The sequence below is a fragment of the Balaenoptera musculus genome, chromosome 2, assembly GCF_009873245.2.
Source record: "Balaenoptera musculus isolate JJ_BM4_2016_0621 chromosome 2, mBalMus1.pri.v3, whole genome shotgun sequence".
NCBI classification, from domain to species: domain Eukaryota; kingdom Metazoa; phylum Chordata; class Mammalia; order Artiodactyla; family Balaenopteridae; genus Balaenoptera; species Balaenoptera musculus.
The window spans coordinates 150,523,977-150,531,281 of NC_045786.1; positions in this window are offsets into that span (position 1 = coordinate 150,523,977).

A 7,305-nucleotide genomic window follows, 5' to 3' on the forward strand; every position below is an offset into this window, starting at 1 on the left:
TAGAACCATGGGAATTCCCTGGCGGTCCAGCAGTTAGGACTCCGCGCTTGCACTGCAGGGGGCCCGGGTTTGATCCCTGGTTGGGAAACTAAGACCCCGCCATGCGGTTCGGCCAAAAAAAAAAAAAAAAAAAAAAGCTAGAACCTAAGCCATAGAGCTCTCCACACAGTCTGTAGCAACACAAGCTGGTCTCCAGGCCAGGGCTGGGAACCATCCTTGCTGCCTTCTTCACCTGGAGCCAAGGAGGCTAATGCAGGACCAACTCAGCTCCCAAGGGCCTGCCAGAACTTCCTGGAGTCTCCTTTGGCCTTTGGGGGCTGGGGCTGTAGAGGTGAGGGGACCTGGGGGGATGGATTCAGAAGGGCTGCCAAGAGAAGGCAGGCCCAGGGGAGCCACCGGCTCAGGACCCCCTGAGGGATGGGAAAGGACTGGGGGGTGGGCAGTGGGATGAGTAGAGTTGAGGCCTCACTGAATGACCACAGCTCATGAGAAAGGAGAGCCTCTGTGGATTTCTGGGCCTGCAGTTTTATGTCAGAGAGACTATCACGTGTTCCAGGCCCGGGGCCTCTGTGGGGTCCAGGTCATCGACATGCGTAGCTGCCCTGCTGCTCAGGAACGTGGAGACCTGAGATTTGGCCGACTGCAGCCCCTCCCCTTAGGGAACCATCCTCCCAGGACCTGGGGCTGGATACATGGGAGAGAAGAGAAGCCTCTTCTCTATTCCCAGAGGAACTTAGCTGTGCTCTGAGGAGTAAGAGAATGCAGCGTTACTAAGCCTTCTTTCCTGCGTGAAAGCAGAGCTCCCTCAAGCTCCTCTAGGGCTACACTCCTGACCTCTCTTGCCCCAGTACCAAGCAAGATGACTAGCCCTGCTCCATGAATGCATGTGAAACTGAGACATATCCTTCCCGTACAACCGTGGCTGGCTACCCCCTCCCTCCCTGAATGTCTCTCTCCTCTTTCAGGGCCCTGGAAGATCATGAAGGAGCAAATATTTCCCCAAGTGCATAGACTTTTCTCTAGAGGTCAGACAATGGCTCCAAGGCTTAGCAATAATTAAGCTTCTATAAAGTGTTTTTAAAAACTACCCCCCCTTCAATTCCCTCAAGTCTGCAAATAAATTGTTATTTTGGGGGGTCAGGTGTATCTCTCAAACCAAAAGCCATCACCTATTCAGAGGATGTTTTCCAGGAGGGGTTTCTCCCCAAAGGCTGACTGAATGGTGAAAAGTCAGGTCCTTCTTCATTTCCACATCAGTTGTTAGATCTGTGAAGAACGATCCGCAGACACCTGATCTTGGGACGCCAGGGACCGCAGGGAGATCTGATCTGCCATCTTCCCGCAGTGGCTGCGGCCACAGCGGATGAAGAACAGACATTGGAGTGGCCTGATGCTGGTAATTAGATGTGGAGGATCTTCCAACTCTATGGAAGTAGTAAGTCCTGGCAAATACTTTAGAAGGATGAAAGCAGGAAGGGGATGCTGCCAGGAAATCTTTGAGAACAAAGCAAAATATATACAATTTTATTCCAAAGCAATTTTATATAACCATTAAGGAAAGTAGTAAACTTACTGGACAAGCAGGTAGATACACATATTCATAAGATAAGTACTCACTCTACTGGCTCCTCCTAACTTTTAAAGATAAGCTATTTAGCTCTTGATTCCAAGGTCGTAAGCAGGTGTCATCCCATTTGGGCGAATACGTGAACTAAGATGGCTGCTGAGTGTAGCCAGAACCTCATGGGCTAAGGAACATCAGGCTGGATGTCAAGGCTGCAATGTGTGGCCTGCACAAATTTATATGATCCTGAACTATGTCAGGGTCAATGATATGGCAGATATGAGTGCCTTTAAAAGTTGGAAAACAATCTCCCATATGCTCTGTGTCAGCAGCGACACACTACATTTGGCTCACCCAAACACAGCGCTTTAAAGATCCCCAGCTATGTGTAGTCTGCCTGGGCTTTTTATTATTGCTTGTGGTGTAGTTTGGTGGGAAGATTATACTCATCTAACTCACAATTAGTTCAGACCTCTTCCTCCTTTATACATCAGCCTCTAAAATATGTGGCAGAGGAAGGCAGGGAAAGATCTAACAGGCTCATCTTAGACCACAGATATCACCGAAGAAAATATTTAAATGGCACCCCTCTCTGCTCAGATGTGAGTCCTTCCTGTTCTGTAATAGGCACCAAGGATGTGCAGAGGCAGCATTTTTTTTTTTTTTTTGAGGCAGCATTTTGAGAGATGTCAAAGATATCTTATGGTGTCATTTCTGTAAATGAAAGTAGGCTGGATTAATATCACCTAGACTATGTTAAATGGTTACCGTGGTGTCCAAACTACTGATTCCAAATTTGAATAGAGTAAGTCAGTCCACTGGAAAATGAACATCACTGGGGACCAAATACTAACAAAACTCAGTAATATTCTATTAAGTAATCATTACTCTAAACCCAATTTTTCTGCCCTTGGGCCAAACCCAGATCCCAGTTCATACTCAGCCATAAATTTAAATGCAGATGAAAGATCTATCATTAATCTCATTCTCCATTTTTCTTAATTGTTAATTTTTCTTAATTTTTATAATAATAGATTATAAAATAATTGGTATAGATTTAAAGAATACTTTTCTTCTTAAGATGCAGAAGAGAGATGAATAAAAAAATTTTAACTCTAAGTCACGTTCATTAAGATATAACTCAAATGTTTCAGGTGCATAGTGAAAAAGTTTATTTATGACAGATTCCAAAATTCGGAAGAGAAGACAAAGAATGCACAAAAGCATCACAAAACTGTTACATAATATAAAAACAAAAGAACTGAGCTATTTCAGGAACCATAGCTCAGGATCATCTATGTATCTCAGCAACACATTCAGTGCCACAGGGTGGTAAAAGTATGGTGTTTTAAAGGAAAAACCACTCAGCAGGACATAACAAATAACAATTTCGGTCAGAGCTCTTAGAAATCATAGGAGATGCTGACAGCATTCCTCATGATAGGGTACATGTAAAACAAGTTGACCTCAATAAACGATTGCTTGGGATATTTTGATTTTAAAGAAAAGACTGTGACACTGTTTCCCTTCCAGACCCCTTTTTGTAACGTCAGCATCAGTGCATGATACAGAACGATAAGGAAAGAATGCCGTTGTGGTTGCCAGTTGCTTAAATATTTACCAAGAAAGCGTGACCATCTTTCAATCAACTGATAGATCTCAGTGCATGGCACCAAAGCAGGCCTTTCAGAAATATAAGCTAAGTGGCATAAAGTAGTTTAGGGAAATCCTTACCCAAAGTCTGGCTTCCTTACAATCCATCACTTTAATTACAAAGCAGCTTTCTTCTGGGGATTTCAGAACACTTCCCATTATTAAGGGAATGGGTACACCAGATTCATGGGTTACTGGATTGCTTTTTCCAGACTTTACTTGCTCTTGAACATGGCTAAATGGAAATAATTCAACTTGATTAAATAAAAACAAATTCATTTATGGGACAATAATCTCAGAAAGGGCTGTTACTGTTTTTAATACAGAATTTCTTAGTAAAATGTACTGCTTAGGACATGAGAGAAGGAATTAGGATAATGTTTTCCAGATGATTCTTGCCTGAACCTGAAAACCAACAATAACAATCACTTACAGGTAACATTACAGATGAGGCATTTCAAACCTGAGTGAGAGAAAGAGTTCAGGAAGAGAGCTCCTTTACATGACGGTGAGTTAAGGGCTCTTCTGTAATCCCATATACTATAATATTTCAAACCAAAACTTAACAATTGTTCATGACCCTATATCAGAACATTTAGAAAATACATTTTGTCCCCTGGAAATCATTTCACATATATTATTTTATCCCTAGATAAGTCAAAACTATCTGCTTAAAATGACAGAAAACTGTGGAATTTAATTTTGAAAAAGCCTGTATCTCTAGACTTCTGGGGCACCTTTTCCTTATCTCTTAAGGGTGAAGAACAGCCATGAAGTTAACTCTGGTCCACATGCCTGGGGGACTAAAAGAAATCAGATCATGAGTTCAAACCAGTGACTGGGACTACAAATAATTTCAAAGCCAGAGTCTTGTGCCTTTGGACTTAGTTTTTGAGGGACTAACTGTAAATGAACCCCACTATCAAGGCTTTAGGCAATTAATTGGGTTTTCTCAGGTTGGTGACAAGACTTTTAAATAGGAGGAGTTTTGTTTGGCCTTCTTGGTTCCAGCAGGGACATGCAACACCCCAGAGGGAGCAGTGATTTCTGAAATCTGGCCACGCAATACTTAGCAAAGTTTCTCTCACCCTTTAGGTCCCAAATCCTACCCTAACCTCACTACCTAAATAACTGGGTAGGTGTCAAAGGAATGCCCACAGGTGCTGGACTGGTTGGACAGAGCAAAGGGGCAAAACTGACCATAACCAGGTACCAAGAGAGCCAAAGCAGCTCTTGCTGGGGTGTCTCCGCCCATTCCCAGAAAAGAGACCACCAGGAACCAACTCCCAGGAGGTTCTCCTTTGCAGAAAGCCAGAGTCACTGCCCACAGAAGACTGGTTCCTTTAGCGGGCTCTGAAGCCAGACTCTGAGAACCTGCAGAGCTCACGCTCACTCTGAGATTCCACTCATAGCCGGTGACAGAATCTACTTCCCGTAGATGGGGGCCTTGCTCTATTTCTTAGCCAACTCAATTAATTTGTCGTCCTCATCAGCATAGCATTATCACATCCTCTTCATTCACCTGGTAAAGTTAGTAAGAGTTCCAACCACACAGTCATACACGAGTTACCCAGCTACCCCAATGTGGGACTATAAGTCATAATCCCTCCTCAGTCCTACTTCCAACCTAGGTTGATTGCCTTTATCTACTCAACTCACGTTATTATTTAATTCTGGTTAACCAGGTAAACTGAGGCCTTGGATACCATGCTGCCAGTGCTAAACAATACCATAAATAAGAGAAGTGGAGGGGGGCCTAGTCCCTCTCTTTACCTCTCAGCTGTGTGGGAATGAAGGCTTAGGGGCAGGATCCCATGTGCATGAAAATTGGGACTTTGGCCATATGAATATTCACCATATACTGGGTTGCTGGAAAGCACCCAACTTGTGACTGGTTTTAGACACCCATTCCCTATTTACTCCCCAAAGAATCATGCATCATGGCTCCATGAGCACAATCAAATACAATGAATACAATGACTTGCTCTCTAAAGAGCATAAATCCCTTAGCAAGCTACCCCTCACAACAACAAAAAATGAAATCACCTTCCTTCAGACAGAAACTCACTTTCCCTTTTCAACCACTGAGATTCTACATGGATGGTGCTCTTTCCTTTTCTAGCAAATTCAGGTTTCTAAAAGGTCTACACTTTTGGCCAGGTGGAAAGAGACTAGTTAAAGTGGTTGCTTTGGACCTTTTAGACCCGGGAGAAATTCTAAATGGAAGCTCTAAAATGAAGAACAAACTGTGTCTGTTTGGTTGGTCCCATTGCCTGCTGTGTGTATGACTGTCCCACACAGATTAAAGAAGATGGCGATTCCTACACCTCACAGGGAAGTCAGCCTACAGAGGGCAGAGCTTGTTCACAAACACACTCTTGTGGCTTGAGGCTCTTCTGGGATGTTGGTCAAAATTAACCTGTTTCTTCCCTTTTTAGCCATAGTCAAAACCAACTGAGGCTACAGTGACACAGCTGGAACTCCTCCTAGCCTCTTTCTAAACTCACCATCTTTTTTTCATGGCACTGGACTCACAAGTCTCAGAGAATATAGAGATGAAATCAATCTTCAGGTCAGGATTACACTTAGCAGAGGAGACCTACTCAAAAATATTTCTAAAGTCGATCCTGTTGGAAAAGACAGGTAGGTTTGGGATTTCTCCAACAAGCACAGTGAGAACCAGTGAGGCTTCTGGCCTAAAGAACAGTTCCAACGGATGAAATGCAAACTAAAGAACTACACAAAATCAGGATATGAGCAGAATTCTGGGATACATTTGATAGCTTTTCTCTCTTCCTCTCATTGTTTTCATTCCTTACTATCAATGTAAAAAGGCAGTTCACAAGCTGCATGAACTGTTTCACTCTTGCCCCTTCCTCTAAAACAATAGCCTTTTGTGTAAATGTTAGGGTCACTCAGCTCTGTACCTTAGAACCTTATACTTTGGGGTTAAAAGGCAACCCTTTGCAGAAAAGCAGTCTTAAAATAAATATAAAAATACAGACTTTAGGGTTTGGGCCTCACCTAATTCTTTCAAAGAGGGACTGGATAGGGCTCATCAAAAACATGCAAACACATATTTTCTATAAATGATGTTTTACAACAATATCTAAACCCAGTGATCAAGATAAGACAGTGAGCTTTCAGGTTTAACTCTTCCATATACATCTTATAAGGGACAATATATACTTTTTAAAGGTCTAAGATTTTCTTTCCTAAATAACAGATAAAAATATTTTTAAAGTGCATGAATCAATTAAGAAAAAAATAACTAAGAATGGCCTAATTGCAAGTTGCTACCTACTTCCCTTTTAAAGCTACATATTATCTGAGGATTGAGTTTTAATTTCAGAGTCCTGAGGATGTGTTGGAAAGCAACAGAGATTAGAATAAAGTCCTTCCAGAGCAGTTTCACAATTACCTTCAGTCTGACATGCCAGGTAGAGAAGAAAACATGAGAAATTATGGCCTGAGGGAGAGGGGAAATACAGCATGAGTTTTGAAAGATGGAGACCAAGAAACATTTTTATGAGGACCACCTCCCCAGGTAACTGGCATTGAATGAAATAATTCTGCTAATAAACCAGGAGCTCTCTGACATAGGACAGCCGATGTCTGTGCAGGGAATATACTCTATTGGATACCTGTCAAAAGGAACAGAATGGCAGAATCATCTTTGTTTAAAACTTAGCAATTTATAATTTTAAAATCTATGTGCTGGATATACATAAGGGTGCTTACTATATACTTCTTTAAAAATTTTTTTTTAAACATTCTTTTTTTTTAAAATTTATTTTATTTATTTTTGGCTGTGTTGGGTCTTCACTGTTGCGCGCAAGCTTTCTCTAGTTGCAGAGAACGGGGGCTACTCTTTTTTGCGGTGTGCGGGCTTCTCATTGCAGTGGCTTCTCTTGTTGCGGAGCACGGGCTCTAGGCACGCGGGCTTCAGTAGTTGTGGCTCGCGGGCTCTAGAGCGCAGGCTCAGTGGTTGTGGCGCACGGGCTTAGTTGCTCCACGGCATGTGGGATCTTCCCGGACCAGGGCTCGAACCCGTGTCTCCTGCATTGGCAGGCGGATTCTTAACCACT